The sequence below is a fragment of the Temnothorax curvispinosus genome, unplaced genomic scaffold (assembly GCF_003070985.1).
Source record: "Temnothorax curvispinosus isolate PA1 unplaced genomic scaffold, ASM307098v1 QBEX01000740.1, whole genome shotgun sequence".
NCBI lineage: Eukaryota > Metazoa > Arthropoda > Insecta > Hymenoptera > Formicidae > Temnothorax > Temnothorax curvispinosus.
This window is the reverse complement of record NW_020210520.1, coordinates 69,511-93,106: the sequence shown is the minus strand read 5'-3', so window position 1 is coordinate 93,106 and position 23,596 is coordinate 69,511. Positions and strand designations below refer to the sequence as shown.

The 23,596-nt window shown below is 38.7% G+C and overlaps 1 protein-coding gene across 1 annotated transcript in view; it reads right to left on the bottom strand.

Annotated features, from left to right (window-relative positions):
• The window catches only part of LOC112457763 (lachesin-like), a 136,004-nt gene extending 114,132 nt beyond the window's left edge, over positions 1-21,872 (bottom strand). Inside the window, exon 1 of the mRNA XM_025020991.1 lies at positions 21,610-21,872. The gene's annotated coding sequence lies outside the window, so the exon portion shown is untranslated. The remainder of the gene's footprint in view (positions 1-21,609) is intronic.
• Positions 21,873-23,596: the final 1,724 nt, after the last annotated feature.

Genomic DNA, 23,596 nt, shown 5'->3' with positions numbered 1-23,596 from the left:
GGGTTGTTCGCCGCCTCCCTCTCAAACGGAACGCCGGATACGCGATTCGTATATATGTATATACCGTGCCCCGAAAGAATCCTCGTCGCTGTGACCGACGTGTTCGCCCCGCCGTGAAATAAAATGATTCATTCTGCAGAGCTCCGTTTGAAACGACCGCCACTAGTGTCCCATCCAAAGAATGCTCGAAGGGTTCTCTTAGGGTTCACCCTCGCTCTTTCCTGTCGTAAAGAACTTTCGTCATGCAATTACACGCCGGTATTTACTTTAATATGTCGCAACTTTAGTGAGCTCCGGACTTTGTATTATTCCTTCCAAAAGTCAATCAAAATACGTAATAATGAAATGTAAATATATATATAAATTTGTCTGCGGTGGATAAAGTTATTTTAAACATTCGAGATTTTATTCGACTGACTTTTAACATTGCTCTTTCTATTGAAAACAAAATTAATTCCTTTACAGTAAATAAGTATATATAATAGCAGTATATAATAGCTTGTATTACTGTATTTCTTTCACGAGTGTTATCGATGATCCGAGAACAGCTCCAGTTTCAATAGCGTGTCGATAACAATGATATTACCGTAATCAGAGCAGTTACTGCTTCAAATTACATTATACTATTCGCACGTGCTGCATCACGACGTGCATATAACAGCATAACGACACAACACCGAATATTTAAATCACATTACCAGTTTAAATCGTATAATCTTTTTATTACATTCCTGTCACATTATTGCAATTTACTTTACACACTCTTTTCACTTTGTCGATAGAGTTCAAAATAATCCTACACAGTAAAATATTTAATATTTTTATTCAATTTATAAAGTGAATTTCTTTATATACGATAACTCTTTATCTACATCAAAATAAATTTATTTCGTTAAATCCCCAAAAACAGTTGTAACATAAAATCTTATTTCGCTCCGTATTTTGTTTTCTGTGCTGAATCTCATTTTTTCCTCGCTGTCTCCTTTGAGCCTCTCATTTGCACCCTCACGAGCAACACAATTTTCAACTCGCGCCTACGCGACTAAACTGATTTTCGCCGGAGCCTCGAGCGCACCTTTTATCGAATTAGTATATCGCGAAAGGCAAGGAAACACAATCACCCCACCTTCCTTAACCCGCTGACTGGGGTTCAAGCGCGCCGCCGCGTTCTCCCCTCGGCGTGCTTTCATTTTCGCGTCCATAATGTCGTTGATTTTGGCTGCGCGTCATTTAGTAGCACCTTAAATATAGCATGAAAAACGTTTGACGTCATTTTAATTCACCGTTATTTTAATTCACGTTTCTTTAAACCAAAACAAATCTATCTACATTTCTTTAAATTAGAAATTTCTCTTTCTCCCTTTCTCTTGTCGCGATTTTTTTCCCGGCAAAAGTAAATTCGCACATACTTTCTCCAAAGGACGTTAATCTTTGTAAAACGGATATGCCCAGATCCTATTGCGAGATTGTCTAACATTTATATTTCCCGTGAGGTTCTGCCGACGTTTAAAATAGGTGCACATTGATCGTTTATAATCATAAAGTGGCGTTTGCAGAGTGAGATTTAAACTTACCCTGGAGAATGGCTAAAGTTCAAGATTGCCATTTAAATTTGCCCAAAAACCCGGGAATACTTTATAGCGGCCTGCGCTGGACGCCTGCGATTATGCTAACTCGCGTGCGAATAACATTCAAAGCCGCAGATAAAGTCCCTGGTGGTGTTCAAATTGTCTTGAAGATAAGAATATCACATTTTTACGGGAAACGCGATTATATTTGCCATCAAACGTTTTCGCGTCTGTATCGTTTAGTTCTCCTTGCCAGATCGTTATTGTGGGCACGCATAAATTGCAATTTCAGGCGAATAAACATCCTCTCAAACATCCTTCGCTTCAATCGTATCGCTTTCGCGTTTATATTCGGCTCAATAGCTGATCTAATATCGTACAATCATCTCGATATAAGCGTGGCTTCAGTCCTCGACAGGATGAAATAACAATCACTTATTCTTCTCAAATTTTTAACAAATATATACAATCACGTTTTGTAGAAATTACTTAACGATTATTCACAGAAACTGCTTTCAGTTTCAAATAACTGTTTTATTTATGGATGCTGCGCAAAAAATTATTAACCCTCTACCTAAACCAGAATTAAGTTTTAATCGATAGTTGTGCCAGAAAAAGAGGAAATAAAATCATATGGTTTAAGAATTTAACGCGTTGAGTTTCATGATTACGGAGTTAAAACAAATTGCAAATACATACTTCATAAGTATAATTTCGCAAAAAATCAAACAAATATAATTTTAATAAGAGAAATATAATTTTCTTAATTTACAAATATAGATGCATTAATTCGCGATTTAACGATATAATATTCTTGAATTCCCCATCATAACTCTGTTAAATAGTTTTATCCGTCACATACGTTGCAAATATAGCCGTTCAACTTCGTTCCGCGAACGTGTCGAGATACCAAAATAACTTCATCAATTATAAACGGGGAATGCAAATCGCTTAATGATGAGGCGTTCGCGGGCGAATCTTTTAAAACCAAGAGAGCCAAGTCCGTGAAATTCGGCGATCCATGAGCCGCAAAATGAAGTCAGGCTACGAGGAGAAAGACCGCGCGAAGAACGCCGAGGGGGAACAGTTGAAGGAGCTGGAAAACGGGCACCGCTGGATAACGGCATCGGGGAAAAGTTTTAAATTGTGCCAGGAAAGGCGGGCGATTAGTGGATTATAAACATACTGGAAACTTCTGATGGGATCAGCCTGCCCGAGTAAAGCTGGCAGAAGCTCGGCCAGCTGCTGAATGGATCGTATAACCTCGAGGAAACATCCTTCCGAGAGAGTCCGTCGTGCCTTCGGCGATGATAATGAGGGCATTATCGCATCATACTTTTTTAGAGAGGCTTCGTAAAATTATTATACTATAATTGTAAGTAAAAATCGCACAACTGCAAATATTCATCTCTTCCTCAAACGTCTATAATTATGGAATTATGGCGATGTTTTCAAGCGTTTTGTATATTTAATTGCAAAAATATGCGACCCATATTGTATTAATAATATTAATGAGTCAATCGCGATTTATTCGAAAAGCAAATTGTCATTTGTTTGCGACGTGACAGGTGCATGTTTCGCCCGAAGGTAATAAGAATTACACTTCGACGAATGTCACCGATGGCCCGAATAAAACTCACTTTCAATATGCGCACATCGATAACGGTGATATACCTGTGATCAGCACAATTATTGCTTCGAATTGCATATCAGCACGTGTTGCGTCACGTGAACAACGGCATAACGATAAAATAAAAAATACACGTTCGTTACCCATGGCAGTGTTTCGTAATCAAACATGCAAGATTTCTGTATCAGCGCGGGGATATATGTATATCCTTTATTTATCAAATGAGCAGTTATGCGTGCGAGCGACCTGCCAAATGAATTATTTAGCTACGCACGAATAAATGTATATAAGCGCACGGTTCGCAGTTTAATATTACGTCGCCGCGTGAGCAATTTTAAACGCAAGCGGCTTTAACAATTATCGAAACATTTAATAGCAGCATTGATAAAATTCAACCAAATACATATATTGCACAGCTCAACTTGTTACGATGAAAAATTTAGTAGTAACTCGATATTCGAATGAAAAAGCGAGTTTCTTTATAGTACATAAAATTGATGAAAAATATAGTTAATAAAATATCAAAATATAATAAAACGTACTAATGTATAAATGTAATTAATTATGAACTGAAATGTTTAACTTAATACAAACATAACTTTCTATTATTAACATATCATTTCAAATATAATTAATATCATTATTTTCTACTGGATTGACATTCGTTTAGAATTTGACTATTTCGAAGGAACGGCTTATTGTCGAAACGGATCAAGGTAGAGGATGTTTCTCTTTAAAAAGTATAAAAGCTATACCAGGCTCGCGTTATGTCGTATCGCCGACTTGTTCGCTTTCGGCTGGAAGAAACACACTCCCGGAGTAAGATCGTTTGTTTGCGCGCAATGAAAATGTCTCGTTCATAAACGAGCAAATGTAGAGAGAAAATACTCGAACCGCCTCCGCGCGAGTTCCGCAAGTATATTCGATTCGAATCTTCAGCTTCAAACGGCAAAATCTAGCTCTTGCCGAATTATCCGCGCCATCAACCGCGCGGTGAGAAAATTTTCTACAGTGTTAAACCGCGCCAAGTCAACGCGTGAATCACGATTGTAACCACCGAAAAAAATATATTTTACAAATGCAATTAACTCCGTGAGTTAATTATTATATAATATATTTCAGCGTTATGTTTAACAGAATCTTTGAACGGTTAATAATTAATCAGTTAGCGTAACTTCGATCACTGAACATACCATTCAGTTATAAAGTAAAAAAATCTTTACACTTTCCTCAAATTCAAAATATTCTTACATAAGAGAGGAATCCCTATCTAAAGATATCACTTTATATATTTCGCAACGTGACTCGATTACGTTTCGCATATATATAGAGACGTCCTGCTCGTAGATAGGCAGATGCGGGATGAAAGTGCTTGCGCAACCCTCTCTCCGCTTGCCTCTTCCACGGCTGCGAAAAGAACGGTGCTCGAAACGAAATCCATTGTTTCCAGTCGTGGAGCATCGGGGCCGCTCCCGCCAGTCCCGCCTTCGAGTGTGCTCTAACAGGCAACCCAGCGATTAAGTCGGGAAGTGTCTCGAACGCCACTTGAACGCGACGCGAATGACGAATCGGGGTCTTCGCCCCGATAATTCTTACCGCGTCTTTAATGTAACATCGGGCTCGCAGTCGCTGAATTAGGGCGCACTACCGAAGCATCTCGAGCACAGGAGAGTCTCGAAAGAACAAAGTTCGAAGGGTCTCCTTAAAAGTGTTATTTGCCTGGAAGGAAGTTTTGTAATCGAGAAGAATTCGACACTAAGTGTAAATAAAAATGAAGTAATGCAAGTCTGCAAGTTCTGAGTACAATGATTACACATGAACAACATTTTTGTATATCATGGCCGTAGCTTCTGGGAGAAAATATTTTTTATTTATTTTTACAATATTCTATTCGGGCAGAACGATTTAAATAAAGACTTTATACGTAATACAGATCGTTTTCAAATCGATGTCTGACCTCACAAACTGTTCTTATCCGTTTCAGGGGATAAACCCGACGTATGATCGGACACGGACCACAGTGAATCGGGACGACATGACCCGGCAGGTGGTCCCCGGCTGTTTCGCCCCTTTCGGATCTTAATAAATTATCGGTCGGCCCCCGTGCGTCCGCTCGCTCGCGCCTATCGGCACGCACATTAATCACTCGACATACACATATAACGGGAAGGGTCACCAGAACGCGGCCGGCGGCTCGTCGCCACCGATAATCGGCCGCGCCATCGACAACCCGGAATTCGAATTTCGAGTACGGCCTCTCGAATATCATTGCGGTATCGATTCTCCGTGAAATCAGGCCGGCAAAAAGAGATTCCAGCTCCCCGGCGACAGGCACGTTAGAGCCTCATCTCGTGCGACGCGTGCAAATGGCCCGGCCTAACGCGGAGATTGATCGAGTTGATTAACCGCGCTAAACTAAAGAGAAACTCGGACGAACTATACGTCAATGATTACGTTTTGATTGCGAGACTTTTAGAATTAGCTCGCGCAAGAAAGTACGATAAAGCTGTTGGGCTTACTACGTTTAGCATTCAAAGCCAAGGATCAGCATTCGTATAGCAAATGACGTGAGTCCTTGTAAATGTACATATTATTACGTATACAATTTGTAAAGCAATTTAATCCCTTCATGGCTATCAATAAAAGATATAGTTATTATTATCGCTTCCAATAATAAGCGTTCCGCCGCACGTGCGAGTTTACAATTTGTTAATCGATGTAATGTAAAAAAGAGTCATGTCAGCAAAAGGAAATATGATAGAATATTACTCTGTAGAAATAATTCCGTAATAACGTCGTTTTCGTTCGTATCGAAACAAGGCGTTTCTTCGAAGAATGGAAGTAGTCTCGCGAGTCTCTGCTTCAACGGACTCGGGTTGCGTCCGGGGAAAAGCGGCGGAGAAAGATATATAAAATCGAGCATCCTGAAAGCATTTTACCCGTTAAAAGCACCGACGAGAAAACTCGTTCCATCTTCCATGGAAAAAGAATGCACCCTCTCGTAAGGCGTGTCCGGTCGTGCTCGTCAGACATAATCATCGCGAAAAAAGCGCAGCGAGATAACGAGATTGAAATTCGAGGAAAACACATATTTCTAATTGCCGTATTACTGCGCAATTATCATCCGCCGCTGTGCAAAAGAGGTCGTTATACGCTGAATTTCACACGCCAAGTGCTATGAGGAATTTTCTAATTATATGCTAGAAAATTGTTTCCTGCAATATGTTTCTTTGACGCAATATTATACGCTTAAAATAAATTCAAAGTGCAACACTTAACGTACAAATATTGTGTTATGTCACAAACAATGTGCACAATGTGTGATTAAAAAATTATGCCAATTAAAAAATTATAAATATATATATAATTATAACTAATAAGATTATTGTATACATTAAGACTGCACCGTATTATAATGTCCGATGTAAAATTGTGAACAATTGCAAGAGCTTTATTCGCGCGTCAAGTAGAAGAATGATGCTATGCGCGGTAAGAGCGATTCGGAACCCATTGCTGACCACTTGATTAGCCAACGACGCGGCGCCCATTTCGATTCCATAAATTTCACATTTCCATTCGAAGTAATTGCCTGGGCTGTAGGCAGTTTTACTGCCTACCACCCACTTCAGATATCTATTTAGTGCGACCGTACTTGGACTGTATCGTTGCTTACTGCCGCTTGAAAAATGCAAACAGAGCATTCACGTGAGCTATACAATTTTTTGAGCAAAGATAAGCGATACAAATGTATATATCCCAATATATACATATTTTTAATAGAAGATATTAACACATAGATTACTTTCTTCCACAATATTTTGATAATATAGAAAAATATGCAGAAATTATATACCTTTCTCATTTTAATATTAATGTATATCGTAGCAGTTATTAGTTTCCAAGTTTTTAAATATTTTGCTTTATTTAATTTATTTAATATTAGTATTTTTATATACTAAACATTTTACGTTTAATAGCCTTATGATATACATTTATTTGAGAATATTTAGTGATATTAAATATTTAATAATAAAACAATCTAATTATTTCAGAACCGAGTTAAATATTATGAAAGAGCCATAGTTAACGTCGTCGCGCGAGTGGTGCATTCTCGATAGTGCGCGCATCTCTCAAAATTCGCAGCACGAACGGTTGAATATAATTGTTCGTGAAAAGCGAATGGAACATTCGGCGGAATATTTGTTAACGAACCCATCGTGAGAACAACAGAATTAACAACGACAACGACGACAATGATATTCGCATTGCACAAGCAAAGGACCGTTCGTTCCTGGACACATTTTGGAAATAATCTCATAAAGGATGAAACAATTTACAGTAATTAAGATACAAAACGTCAAAGCGTAAATAAATAGAAAAATGCTTTGGTAGATTTGCCAACCAAGTGTTATGTTTTCTAAATGTAAAATATATATATATATATATATATAATAAACAAGGTACTAAATACTTAAAAAAAAAAATATTTTCTATAATAAGCGTTACGGAATTTATGAGTTCTTTGTTTAATTATACAGAAGAAAAGATCTTCACGTGTTTCTATATCATAGATATGCACGCAGTTTTTCTGAAAGGAATAAAACTGCTCGTTTGAATTAAAAAAAATTGTTTGAATAATAGAACTAGATAAAGATTAGGGCTCTGGCGCACCTGAGAGATCCGCCAGTGCCGGCGTGTAATTTAAAGAAAAAAAGGAAAACCCCACGTGTGCGCACGTACGTGTTCCATATATGTGAAAAAACAGGGAGGGTTGGAAAAACGGGGGCGCGAGTGACGACGGAGGGGAGAAAGAGAGGCGGGCGGAAGTGGTTTTTGTGCGCGCGACGATAAATTCGGCGGGCAGCGTTTTGCCCCCGAAAACCTATCGCAATAAATACGCGGTACGTCCGGTGCGCGGTTGAGCCGCCGCGTTATACTCTAATGCAGTGCATATGGAGCAATTTATAACGCTTCAGCGTTGCAGAGAGACAGAGAGAGTTTAGAGAGAGAAAGAGAGAGAGAGCGCGCGCGCCACGTTTTTCTACGGCGGTACGCGCCGCGTGCGTGTTTCTCTGCCCTTTCGCCATTGTTCACGTATTGTTGAATTATTATTTCGTAATTTGCGTTTTGTATTCTGGCGGCGACTGTGCGTCTTGGTGCGCACGTGACCGTTCACGAAAGCAGCTTTCGGATGAGACAGCAAACTAGACGATGAGAGCAAGAAAAACAAGAGAAATTCGTGCGATGTTGTAATTATTCTTCTCAAACTCGTTATTCGTTACACTGTTATACATTTCATAAAGCATGCACGAACATTCAAGCTGTCAAAGAGAAGTTAAAAATTTTTAATATCTATGTCTGAGACGTAACGCAGTTTTGTAGAAGAATTTAACTTTTGGACATGAATTCTGTGTGCAACTTGCACGATATTTAATTATTTCGTATCTTTATTTTACAACGGTAAAACAGTTGAAATGTGTTTGGCGTGTTTGGTACACGGACTAGTCGACTGTGATATTTGTATTCTACAAAATTATCTTACTAATTTTTAAAATTACATTTCGTGGTTGCAAAAATCAATTTTAGACACGCTAAGAAAAGACGATAATATTAAATCAAGACGAAAAATATAGTTTAATGTTTAAGGTGTGCATCAGTCGAGAATTTTATTCTGCGCGAATGACTTTTAATAGCGCAACTGTCGAGTATACGCTTTTCTTGAGAGCGATCTGAGCTAAGAAGCAAAGCAGTAAAAATATTTTCAATATATCGCGTAATACTCTTTAGAGAACAAAGGACTACTTATTCGTATAGCTCTTAATAGCGATGAGAAATTACAGAACGACGTCTATCGTTATCCACGAGAACGCATCTCTAAGGCAACAATCTCGATTCGAAGATACAAAACGAAGGTAAACCCGTAAAGGTAAAGCATTCCACGAGCTTCGGCATCTCCTTAACGATCTTAATTAGAGAACAGACCCTGAAAAAGTGGTTCGCTTCGACGGTAAGGATTTGTCGCTCAGCTTGGCAGCGAGAAACCGCGGCTGAATCAACGACGAACTGCAAAATGCAAAGGCGTGTGCGAAAAAAAGCCCGAGAGAAAGAGAATCGGGAGAAATTCGAAAATGAAAGAGGGAGTTGGAGATAAGCGAAAAATCGAGAAATCGTCCGAAAAGAGCATCTGGCTATTCATCGCGTTCTCGACCGCACACTCGGCGAGAGATTTATAATGCCGAAAGAGAGAAAGAGAGAGAGAAAGAGAGAGAGAGAGAGAGAGAGAGAGAGAAGTGGAGGAGGAGGAGGAGAAGGAGGAAGAGGAGGAGGAAGAGGAGAAAGAGCACCAAGATTTTCACTCGACGTATTCAGCCGCGTTTACTCTCTCGAGTCTAGACCGAAATTTTCCCGGATCGGTTCTTCCTAAATTCCGGCGTTTCTTTTTTTCTCGTTCTTTTTTCCATGCAGTCCCGTCCCAGGCAAATTCCGTCTACTTATTCGAAAATGGCGAGCTTCCATCTACAAGGCGCGCAGGGAATCCCTGTTTCCCATTACGCGTGATTTTCTCTCTTTCTCTCTCTTTACGAAACGTTCGGAATTTTTTCACCCAAGCGAATAGAATTTCAGAACGACAAATGATATCTGGAGATCTATTCCATTTTGACATTTGTAAGTGTAATCGAATAAAAATTTCGAACTATTTAACATAATTCTTTAAAACAATTGGATCATTTCTATTTAAATAGCCTTAATTACATTTGTAGTGAAACCTAGCTTAGGACATCATGATTTCCAGTGCCAATTGAAATAGTAATCTGAAAAACGTTTAAAAATTGATAATGTTAAAATGCTGAGAATGCAACTATTTCCTTTATCCGTACTTCTTCTTTACAACATTACGACTTGCAGAGAAAAAATTCGCCATGCAATACAATAGAATATTACCAATGTAACAGAAATCATTCCATGAAATAACAATATAATGCCGCCATTTAATGCAACGCGAAATACGTTTCGGCGGTGCAACTGCTTATTGTTTTACAAAAACGTGATCGACGTTACCGCGCTGAATCGATATTACACCATCTCACGGTAGTTCGAATCATGAAAGCTCTCTTGAAGCGAAGAGATATTTTGGAGGAGCGATCTTTAACGTTCGCTCTGCCGTCTAATAGAATCATATCACGGTGAAATGTTCGCGATTGTAACGTATCCGCGAGCTCGCCGTACGGCGATATACCATTCCGACGATTTTAATATATCGTCAATCGCTATACGCCGCATTGCTATATAGGATATCCAACTCGGTTATCGCGAATCCGAGGGAGAGAGAGGAGATCCGGACTTTCCCTCCCTCTCCGTCTCTGTTCTCTTATGAGAAGAACCCTTCTCTCTTCTCTTCTTTTCAGTCCATTACAATCCGAAATAATGTCCGATGCGACGAAACGATGCGTTCAACGCTAAAACCATTACTATATACCATTGCAACGCGGATGCGTTTCGCGTTTCTACGCGTTTCGCGCTACCGAATTCAGTCAAAAAACTTATTGATTTTAATTCTGTCATTCATCAGCGATATCTGCCCGAGATTTGTCCTTTTTGCGAGGGGCCTTTTTTCGGACCCGATCTCTCGATACCGCGTTCGCTGAGCGAACGGCTAATTTTTCCCGAAAACAGGAATTGGGCAATGCTGGAAAAAATGAGGGAGGGAGGAGAGAGAGAGAGAGAGAGAGAGAGAGAGAGAGAGAGAGAGAGGAGGAGCAGTGCAGGCGACTATTGTTAACGCCTTAAAAGGCAGCGAGGGGAATTCGCGCGCTGGTAGAAGCTCTCTCGGTATAATAAATCTACGCCGACTATCCTTCTCAGCAAGAGCCCAAAGGTTTCTCCTCGCGAAAAAGGACTCCAATAAGTTGTTTGACAAGTTGCTCGGTAAGGAGAAGCGGGTAGTGCTAATTATTCTTTGCTCGGAGGCGATGGAACACTTGTTCTACTTGAGGAACAGTGAAATTGTTTTACATATTGTAAAATCTGTTATGAATAGCAGCTACTTCGTATTTATTATAGAATATACTATAAATAGAAGCTATTTTAGACTTATCGTGAAATAATAGACAGTCTCTAACTTGATTGTTCTATCCATAATGAAATGCAGCATGAATGAATAGAATTGTCTTACAAATAAGAAGAGAAAACTCCAAACAGAATACGAAGAATGTTGAATATCGTGAAGAATGTTGAAATGCCCAAGAAAAATATTACTTCATTTCCTACTGATCACAATCGCATAAATTACAATGTTGCAGAAATTTAATATTAAGATAGAAATCTTTGAATAGCGAGATCTTGTTATCACGAGATTCAAGTCAAATGTCTTCTATTAGAATTTCATCATAATTCTTACCAATATATTTCCGAAAACTGGAAGTTTACCTATAATGCGGAAGTTCATTTATGATACAAAATTTAAAGGAAATGTTTGCAATTTTTTATAAATTCCTATTTATAAAATCTCTATTAATTAAAAAAATAAAAAAAAATAGATGTAACAATCTGTTTTTGGCGATTGCAATAAATTTTAATTATTCTGTTTCCGAATATATTTATTTCCAGATATAATCATTTTTATTGTCCTTTGATATTTCATATTTAAAGGTTTACGTTTACAAAATTTTATATTTTTGGAGCAATCTAAAGATTTGAATATTCATGTTATCAAAACATTAAAAATATTTATTTATGACAAAACCTCCATGCATTTTCTAAACAATCTAAACCATTGCGATATCGAATGAAATTATTACGGTCAAACAAAAAAAAAGTTACATTTCAAAAAACATAGAAAGATAGTTAATCCCAAAAAAAAAATGCCGCAGTTGATTATACCGTCATTCACGTTCGCGACCGTTTATGAATTCCCACGACCGTTGCTTGGCCCGTAAATTACCGTACTCGCAGTTGCCAGCCTGCCTTTCTTCTTTTTTTCGCGACCGCACGTCGCCACGCTGTTAAAACAGAAATAATGCCCGCGAGGAACATACGCTGTCGGACGACCACACGAAAGGGAGTGAATGAGGGTGAGGGTGAGTATCGCTTTACGCCCGTTCGCCACCTCCACGGCATGCACCAATCCCGCCGTCTGTGAGGTGCCTTTTATTGAAATGCTCGGCACACCCACGTGCGGTATCCTTCGAATGTCGGAGACATCGGGAACGCGGTGGAGAGGGTTGGAAGACGTTCGGGAATAGAACGGAATCGGAGCAAGAAGTGTCGGGAGCGGATGTAAAGCTCAGCGATTTGGTGTCTCGTAACCTCCGAAGATCGCCGAAGAAGAGCAAAACCGACCGCTCGAACCTGCGACAATATGTTGAACGACTGGCGAAATCATCGGAGAAATGAATTTCAAGCACGGCTCTCATGGCCGATCAAAGAGGAATATAAAATTAAATTATTCTATAAAATAAAATTATTTAATTTCCGTTATTTTTAATACAATTAGCAACCTCTCAAATGAAAACGTTAAAACAGTATAAAAAGAATTAATGTTTTATATAAACAAAATAATATATTTAATATGTAGGTATATAAGTATATCATTAAACAATGAAATAATTAAATAATAATATCAACGTGATATTATATTTTATGTTGCAAATAAAGACCATGCAACTTTATCTTTGCAAAAATAATGAATTTTTATTTTTATACTTGCACTAGTGAACCTTAATATATCATCTACATATATCATCTACAATAAATTAATTATATTTGCATTAAACACGTCTCAGTTTTTACTTCAACTTCCTTGCTTTCAACAAATGCATAAACGCCGTAGCGCGGAGCAGTATATAGTTGCCAGACTGTCACAGATGGACGCAAAGTTTAACGATTCATTGTCGCGTAACAATTTGTAGAAAACAGAAGATATGCAAAATACAACGTAAAACTTTAGACCTTCCATCTTACAAACGTGTCGAAATTATTCGCGCATTTATAACCCGACCTCTCTCTGCGCCGATAATGTTAGTTTCATTGTTATTAAAAGACCGTCCATCCTCGCTTTACTTTCGGTCTGACTAACAATAATAGCACGAATTTCAGAGATTTGGAATGAGATGTTACCATAAAATCTACCAAGAAATTGAACAAGATGGAAATAAACGGAATAATTTGATGTGATTATTAGTGAGAATTTTGAATTCGCCAATAAAACTCATCAAACTTCACACATGGATAAATATTTTCCGTAGCGCAAAATATATGTAAAGAAAATCATATTAATTTACAAACACAATTCCCGTAATAAATGCATCGCAAAATTGTTTTCAGAAATACACTCTAACTGTCTCTGCTCAGGTTCAATAAAAATCGTATAGAACGTATCGCCAAATAATTGCAAAATTATTGCCAATTTCTTTTATGTTCTAATTACAAAGCGATCGTGCGAAATTACTTTTTGACAAATCATTTACGTCGAGCGAGTAACATTATGTAGCATTATACTCTTGTCCACGTCAACACCAAATTATCCTGTAATTTAATTAACGATAGTTTAACAGCGGATACGAAAATTACGGTCGATTATTTCAATGCCGGCAACAATAATCGCGCCAAGTTACCGCAGGCAGGAATATAGCAACTTTTGGCTTCGAAAGGATGAAAACTCGACGATATAATGCGTCGATATAATACGTCTATATAGGCAGCTGTATCGGCGAACGTTTATTTCAAAGTTTATCCATTAAGCGTATTGACTAAGGAGCGAAGCGTATGGCGGCGTCGTCGCCGACTTTAAAAGACCGGAATTTTCTCAAGAACGAGGCGCCGCGCTCGGCATTCAATTTACTATCACTCGAAACGCGGATTTCTCGATAATCGAATTAACGAATTAAAAAGAAGCTCAACTTCCGAGAAGCCTACGCAATTAACATCCCAAGCGTCTAATTGTATATAAGTATAATTACGCTCCGATCGACGATTACATTTTTCTCGCGCTCATCGAAAGTATCATAATTTACCCGTCCTGTAAATTTTTATTTAATTTTCTTTAATTTTATTTCTATTTAGTTTAACGTAATTTATTAATCAAATAATTTAATTATAAAATAATCGTAAAGCAATATTCTTGGCTTGACATATCTCAAAAACACCTCTCATCATACGTGATATATAGAAAGGAAACGACGCAAAGGAAAGGCGATTCGTGTAGATTCACTCTATCTGTCGTAATATCTCGTACGTTTTTTCGACTTTCTGTCCGCAGTGGCGTGCATGTGCTCGATGCACTCGATGGCCCGAAATTCCGTTTTTCCTTCTCGTTTTGTCAGCGCGCCGCGAACTCGTGCCTTATTTTCACCACCCTCACCAGAAATCCGTTCGCCGGGCGAAACTGTAGGTCCGAACGAATACGTTACGACACGCGAGAGGACACGAGAGCAAAAAAACAGCAAGCGTGACATCTGCCGTCCATCGGACGGAGAGTGGGACCTTTTTTGTAATAAAGCGTTCGGAAATCCCAGAAAAAGCGTCATCGCGGATTAAGCGGACGGCCGATATTAAAGCGCAATCTAAAATTCGACGGCCGCGAAAAAAAAAGAGCCGAACGTCAGAAGCGTTGGTTATTATTTGCACGGCAAATGGCCGTTTAATAGCCGACGTTGCGGATACGTTGCGGAAACGTACGCCCACGTCGATCGTTCCCTTCGAAAAGCCATAAAATCCGTTGTACGTGTTAGACTCAGTTTTTTGCAATTTGAGTATTCTTTGGCAATTAATCATTCAATTTGAATGTACAAGGAAATCGTATTAATCACGTGCTATATAGACCATTATTTCGACACTAAAAAAGAATTACAACCGTGAAGACTTAATATACCGTAATATAATACAGAAAAAACTTTCTACTTATTTATTATATACTTGTCATTTACACATTACAAATCAGAGTTTCTTACTGATAAAAGTGTGTTATCTTGAATTAATGAATTCTGTTAAACTTACTATGTAGGTACCTATATGTCTGCCGCTGCAGGCTGCAACTACTAATCGCGAAAAATTTATCATTAATAATATGTGCCATGTATAAAGAAAAATCGTTTATTGGTCACACGATACTTTTTTCAGTAAATTGCACGATACACCAGCAACATTGAGACACGCGCTCGTACGAAAACGAATCGGAGTCGTAGACTATCAGCGAGAAGGCGAGAAGAATGGGAATAGGTGAAAATAGGAGCGTGCCGAACCGAGCATTATATCACGCCATTATCAACAGGTTCTTTCCGTTAAGCATTCATTGGCAATCATCCAAAGGCCACCCACATCGAAGGGACATAAGCTTCTTGCTAAAAACCTTTCTTTCTACAATCCTAAGATCTCTCCCTTGCCCTCATCGAAAGAATTGCATTTGTGTCGATCGCCTTCTCACACATCAATTGTACACGAAAATTTCAGTTAAGTAATTCACATCTGTTCTTGCCGTATCGTATAACTCGATAATTCTAAACTTGTTAAAACTGAAGCAGTGAATTAGACATCGCACTATTACGGAAAATATAAAGAAAATAATGAGAATTTATTGAAACATAATAAGAAACTAAGAACGTATTTGTTGAAGGTTATACTATTCGTGGAAAAGGAAAGAATTACAATAAAAATATTGCCTTATGTTATATAAATCATAAACGTATTATTTGAAAATTTATTTTTATATACCTATTATAGATGTCTAAATGTCGTCGAAAATGTTAATATACGACCATAACACGCACGAATTGTAAAACTCCAATCACAATGGTCCGTTGCGGCTAAAAAAAAATCGATCTGTCGGATCAATGCGATACAGCTCACATCTCGATTACTAGAGGGGCTCAGCTGCTGTGTCACTCGGACGCGTCCCCGAGGATCGCGAGCCATCGGCCAAGTTAGCCGCAGAAAATACGGAAAATACGGAGGGCATTAGCGCACCGGCCACGAAGACCGGCTGCTACCGAGTGTGAAACGCGTACGTATGCGCTAGTGTGTGCGCGCCTGCACAACGTGCACATAACCGGACGAGCGAAAAGTTTTTCCATCGCTCTGGCGAAAATTGCGTCGGGATAGTTAATGGTCGTCACGGACGGACGGGACCCATCAGCCATGCCGGAAGAACGCAACCCGGAGAACAGCAACGAGAAATGGGTGAGCAGGAAAAAGAAGGGGAAAGAGTATCACTTCGTTTACCACCACCGAGGCCACTTCCTAATCCGGAAATCTACGTGGAGATTCGCGCTCTCTCTCTCTCTCTCTCTCTCTCTCTCTCTCTCTCTCTCGCTTGCGAACAAGCTGGGTAACGTTGTAACGATATTCTCATCTCGCGAATTGGTACAGTTGAATTCTGGGTTAATTGACAGAGTAGAATTTCTCCGTTCGAGCTCAATCTACGATGATATTTTCAAACGCTCTATCTTGTATCTCGTAATTAATTCGGCTTGGTTGCGTATTATAATAGGCGCGTGCTTCGCATCGTTAAAAGGAGTCTACGAAAACGACTATACGATTGCGATAATACTAGTCACTGAAACTGACATGACAAAATTGAAGGTAATTGATTGCTGAGAATTTTTTGTTTCCTTTTTAATACAAAAACATGAATGCGAAACTTGACGCACTTAGGAATTAACGAACCTCCTTTTAATGTTACCAGAAAATATATAGAGAGAAAACAAGATAAAAAGAAATTGAGAAGAGTGCGCGATCGTGTACGTGTTGGCATTCGTCTCGAGCTGTCACGCCGGTAAAAACGAAATGCGTGGGATTAAATTCAGAATAGATGCAAGCCGCGGAGAGACAAATGAAAAGGACAGTAGGAGAAATATCTCTCGCTCGGCGGATCTCCGAGAGGTGCGCGCGCGCCCGCACCGTAAGAGAAATAATTAAGAAGCTCGTCACCGACTTTGCGCCCCGCTCGGGAGCTATAGCAGTTCGCGCCGGGGAGGAAAAAAAGGGAGAAGATGCACGGGGACGCTGCACGCTGGCTTGATTATTGTTGGACACCCGCGGTGGTACTGGTGGTAGTGGCAAGTCTCGAGAAGAATGGTTTGGAATTTAAGGAAATCTATCTTGCGGACTCTGCGAAACGGCCGCGGATACTAACCGCGCACGCGAAACAATGAATTTGCACTTTAGAATGTAAATGTTTCTCTCATGCGGATTAAGTACACTGTACGCCAGCATCTCATTAGGATGCTGCAGTAGACGGTAGAATTTCATTAAGCACAGCCAAAAAACTGCGCATGTTATACGGGGGATTATCCGTAGCACGCACGAAACAAAAACATATCCAGTCGTAAACGTTACGTCAGTTACAAAGCATGTTATCATAAAATAAACATTTTAACTTTAAAATTTGATATTTAAAATCACATGTTACAGATAAAACTTGTACCTGTAATCGCTCAAGCTTATTGTTTTCCGCGTAACTCTATTTGCAATTAACAAAGCTCTTCTACACGGTTCTCTTCTTTATCTTTCTGTCTCCACGTAGCTTCGCTTACTTGTAACTTTTGTCGCGCGATAAATAAACGCAAATGTTTAACTATCGGATAACAAAGCGCTATGTTATTATTACTAGAAATAATGCACCGGTATGCTTACACCTGCGCCTGAAACAGTATCTAATTCGCTTGTAATTATGCTGTCTCCTGAGAAATTAAACACCGCCCGCAGTATAATAATCGGCCCGTGGAGACTTCGCCGGCGATGGCACTTCCACCGCTAGAGAGTTCGGAAAATATTTCCCCGACAGATCGGCGAGGATCGCGTCGCCACATACTATTTGTAACGATTGGACAGTGCCGCGTTAAAATCGAGAAAAACCGATGCTTCGCGACGGTCAAACGATACGGAAAAGTTACGGCCGCGCGAAATTGGCACGCCGCGTGGGTCGCGCGCACGAAAAATTGGAAAAACGGCAAACGGCGAAAAGATAGAACTGGGAACGTCTCGCGAGCTCTCCGGTCCTATTAGACCTGAAAATACTGCGAACATGTACTGAATAAGAAACGCGAGCTTGGTAGGGGTCTCTCGAGAAAACGAAGAAATTAAAAAAGAAAGAACGCGAGCTGGACGAAATGTAAATACGCTTCCCTCGTGCAATCAAAGCGGGCTGACGAGTCGATGAAAAAAATTGCATTATTACATTAATAAAAACGTTTGCATTTCTAACTCCGTTTGGTTCAGTAGTCTAATTATTTTGATAATTTCCAAGCTTTGAATATATAGATTAATGCAATTATATCTCAACAGTTCTTTCGAATCTTTTATCACTAAAATTAGAGATGTTAAAAAGATCCAAATAAGTGCCTCATTTATTTTATACGGCTATGATACTGAAAAATAGCCGTCGAATGCCATCGATAAAAAAAAATATCCGATTGAAGATAAAGTGCAGAATGGGCGAATCGGCAGAGTCATCAACAGGTTCTACCAGTCAGCCAAAAGTCATTGGCAGTACTCCAAAGGCGAGTTCACCAGAAACGCCGGTTGGAAGGAGCGTGTTGCAGACCGAGAAAAAGTTCCTATATACATATATACTTTCCTATATGGAAGGAATCGAGAAAGCGATCGAAAGGAGCTCGTGCATTGACGCAGTTGCATCCATTTATGATAGTTTAAGTTTTATCTGAATTCATGATTTCTGCACTCTCCGCCATTTTAACTTATTTTACTTTTACAATAAAAAATAATAAAGAATATAATAAAAAGAAAATAGAATTGAGGAAATAGAATCTTGTGTTAATATTAATATATAATAATTTAATAATAAGTTTCTAATGTTTCTATTAAGTAATATAAGCTTGTACTATGACTTTTTTTTATAGAGACAAAATTCAGATAAGTATATTTCGCGTATATATGTTCTATCTTTTTTAATCGTAAAACTGCTTGTATTAATGTTTTAACGTCTGCCATCAATACATAACGAAAATTATAATTTTAGGTTGGTACATTTTTTAAGTCAACGGATTTTTCATTATATTGCAATCGAATCTATTATATCAATATTTGTATCAGCGGATTGATAGAAGACTGATTGGAGTACGAAAATTAAAATAGTTTGATATTTAACATGACTGATAACTAAAATACGCGAGCAGGTTTTTACGATGAATGATAAAGACGAGATGCGATCGAACGAGTTATTACTTCTCGCTGTACGAATATTATTTTTGCATTCCATTGGTCGGAGTTAATGAAACTTTCATAACAACTCAGTCGATTCTGTCAAAGGAACTTTGGCAAGTGTTGTGATCAATATTCGCAATTGGACGGGCGATTCCATACATCGGCCAAGATGCCGCATCTTCTCAACAGCTAGGTTTCCCTCCAAACGGTATGTATTTCAAAGAAATTAAACCAATACACAAATGAGCAAATAAATGATAATATATCTCGTATTATCATGTGGATTATATATCAATTTTCAGTTCTTTATTATTAAATAATTATTATTCATTAAATTAATTATAATTAATTAATTCCAAGAATTATTTTGTCTACTAATGAATATTTTCGACTACTATAAAAGATCCATTATTACAGTAATAAAATATTATCATGTATTTTTTTTCATCCGTATATTACTCGATTAATTTACAATTTCTTTATTTGTTTATAAATATTTTTATGGTTATTTTAAAATTAATGTTTATTTTAAGTAATATCAATTTAAAAATAATAAATTAGTAAAATTAATTAAAAAATAAAGAATAAGATTTGATTATTAATTTGCAATCTTCTAAACTTAATTAAATTTCCAATTAAAACTTATATTCTAAAATATATTTTAATATTAAAAAATGCAATCTTTTAACATTATTTTAACATCTTTTTTATTATCAATAAAACGATGTAGCTTCGAAACTATCCTATATGTATGTATACCACACACCAGGGAAGGGTTAAACGTGCATGTGATTCCCAAGGGTACTTCTTGAAACGCACCGAGTCGGAGAAAGATCATCAACAGGTCGCCGTTGACTCGCGCAAAGGCCCGCACCTCTCCCTTAGCACTGACCTCGACGACGTTTTAACAAACGATCCCGAGAAATAATCCTTCGATCGGCCCTATCGCGGAAAAATGCGCGTATACCTCGATAGATCTCGACTCGGAAATAGCGAGCGCTGTATCGTTTTCCGACCGGTTAAAAGAGCCTCTGCAAAATTAATTTCCTTCCAAGAAAGAATGCGGAATCCACACTGTATCGCTGCGAATTCCGTCTAGTTAATTTTCTACAAAATTTTCTTACTAAGGAATTTAATAAATTAGTACAGGTATCTAAATAGAAATTAATACATTCGGTATTAGCCTTCCGACTGCCGCGTTTAAGAAACAAGCTCATCAAGATCGATGCAATCTCTAATATTACGTAAAGGAATCTTGTATGCAGTATGTTATTTTAAAGTTTCATTCTTACACCAATGAATCAAATTAAATTTTGTGTAAATCCAATATACCAATAGTATCGAATTGGGGCTCTGAAAAAATTTAATTCCGATAATTGGAATTTATATTTGTATTCTTAAAAAAAGCAATAGATAATAATACTTAAAAATATTAGAACGTTAGATATATGAAACGGATTTATTTCGACCACAAATCATGGGACAGACAAAAATTAAGTTGTACAAGTATAATATAAAATCTGCCTCAATATCAAAAATGCACTATATGACACCCATCATTTCATTTAGTCTGTATTTTTATTTATAGTCTTGTTATCGCTATAAAACATATTGCAACGAAAACGATCGTTTTGTTTTCGCGCGTTATCTCAAAATCCGCTATATCGACATACGCGCACATATGGAATATAGCAATCTAATAGCTTTTAATTATACTCATTCTAATTTCTAATTATTAGGAATAAATTTATGTAAAAGAATAATATGCAATAAAAAACTAAAATAAAAAATCTATAATTAATTTATTAAAAAATTGGAATCATATATCGCGTTTCTCATTCTTAATAATTTTTCTGAAAAATTTTGTTGAATTTTAAGCCTAACTCTAAATGCCGAAATCTATCTCTATATCTGAATAAGATATTCTGGAATATACTTTTGCAAACATATATTTGGAGAAAATAAAGTCGATTTTTTCTTAGCAAATATTTGATCGCGGACGCCGTTTTATCTTCAACTTTTTAACTTTCAACATATAATACCGTGTAACGCAAGAGATTTTTATTAAACGAACTTAAAATTTTAGCTAAAGATTTTGTTTCATTTATTTATACTTGTATTTCGTTAAAATTATCAGATCTCTCTCTCTCTCTCTCTCTTTCTATCACATTAAAAATGTTATTCTTTTCATTATCATATCTGTCGAGTAAAAAAATTTAAACCAACATTTAAAATCACTTATACAAGACTCACCCCATTGGAAACGCTGCACTCCGTACGGCTTTCTGCGCTCTCACTTGAAAGAAAATGAAGAGAAGGCCAACGACGAAGATGGAGGGAACCTTCCCAATCGCAGCCTCAAAAGCATAGCACTGTTCGCGGGCCCTTTTTCGCGATACACGTACACGACTCTATACACGAGAATGCGAACTGCCGCGCGCGATTTCGCTCGTGGAGGTGTCGCGGTGCGACTGTAGCACAAGCACAATCGCTACCCTCTCACGCTCTCACGGTCTCCATCCCTCCGGACCGTCCCTTCCCTTTCCCGCGACCCTCTCTATCTACCTGACCCCCCCCTCTCTCTCTCTCTATCTATCTCGCTTTCTCTTTCTCTCGCTCTGCCTGCTTATCTCACCCCCTGTTGCCTCTCTCTCTCTCTCTCTCTCTCTCTCTTCTCACCCTCTCGGCTCCTCTCTCGCTATAATATCCCCACCACCGATGCGTCTAGCCACTCCTGGAGCGGCAAAGTGCCTTTTCGAAACGCACCCCTCGCGGCGGCACTTTCCCGCTAACGGAATCGACGCCCCCGGCCCCGGGAGAGGGTCCGCGGAATCACCGGCTGCATTGACTGCACTGACTGCACTGACTGCTCTCTCTCAACACAGGCCGCCGATCTCCGGCCGGTCAAAAGTTCGAAAAGCTCGCGCATGATCGGCCGATCGGCCCGCGCATCCTGCTCTCGTCGAGAAATCGCGGCACGGCACGGCACGGCGCATTCCGTCGCTCGTCCTTATGCATCGCACGCATGCGGGTTTTTGACGCGACGGAATACGGAAGAGCTCGGGGTGTATCACATCACGTGTTGCTGGCAGGAGAACTCGCCGAATGCCGGATACGCGAATCATGGACGACGTTTAGGAGAGAAGGAGACGAGAGCGGATCGTGACCGCGAGGATCTATAATACCGTTAACTGCGGTAGCATTATTTCATTTTTTATGGCCTAGTTTACACCGATCTCTTGATACGCGTATCAAATAGTATATTTGAACTGATCAGCCAATAATCAGACTTATTTACTAGTTATTTACTATTTAATACGCGTATCAAGTGATCGGTGTAAACTAGGCCATTAGCCTCTTATTTACGACGCTGTGTTTTAAACAACACTATTCCTAGCAGTTAAAGTTCTTCTAGTGTAAGCCTTTGTAATTTGAATATCTTAAAAACTCATTACGCTAGTACGCTCCGAAACTTTATTTTCCCAGATTTTTTAAAATAATAAACTGCTTCTTCCCGAATATTCATGAAGAGTATATTAGTTACTATTATAACATCGCGATGATAAAAATAACGTGATTGAATAAACATGTATGTTACTTACAGTAAACGTTTTATGAAATACTCCGTCAAAAATATTCTGTAAAAATAGAAAACGGAGCTTACATTTTTCTAAGAAAGCCTCCATTTGTCTCGGCCTTTACAGCTCGGTTTATACGCGGCATGCAGGCTCGGTGCATTTGATAACATTATTCAGTCGCGCCCCGCGGAAGAAACGCGAAGTTTCGTGAAATTATTATTATTTCGAGAGGAATGCCACCACTAACAACTGTACGTGTGCGCGCACGCACACGAAATATCTTATTACGGCAGGTGTTCGAGGCCGTGTTCGTAACTTTCTCCTTCAAATTCCATTAACTTTGCGCGAAAATTCCGGAAACGTTTCAGGAAAATTCTTGCAACGAAATAATTGCCGTTCTCGTGATATCGCGGCGGAATCTCGGCCACGTGCCGGAAGCGTACTCCAAAAGGGAGAGAAAAAGGGATAGAGAGAAAAAAGAGAGAGAAAAGGAAGATATATATTATTTTTAACTACACTCGCCATACGGCTGTAATGCGTGACACCCACTCCACTGCGTGAGCTCCATACACGTCCCAATAAATGCGAAAGTGCTTTTTAGACTATACTGTTCTCGATGACAAGAATGGAAAACTTTATAGCACTCGTGCTATAAATTCGAG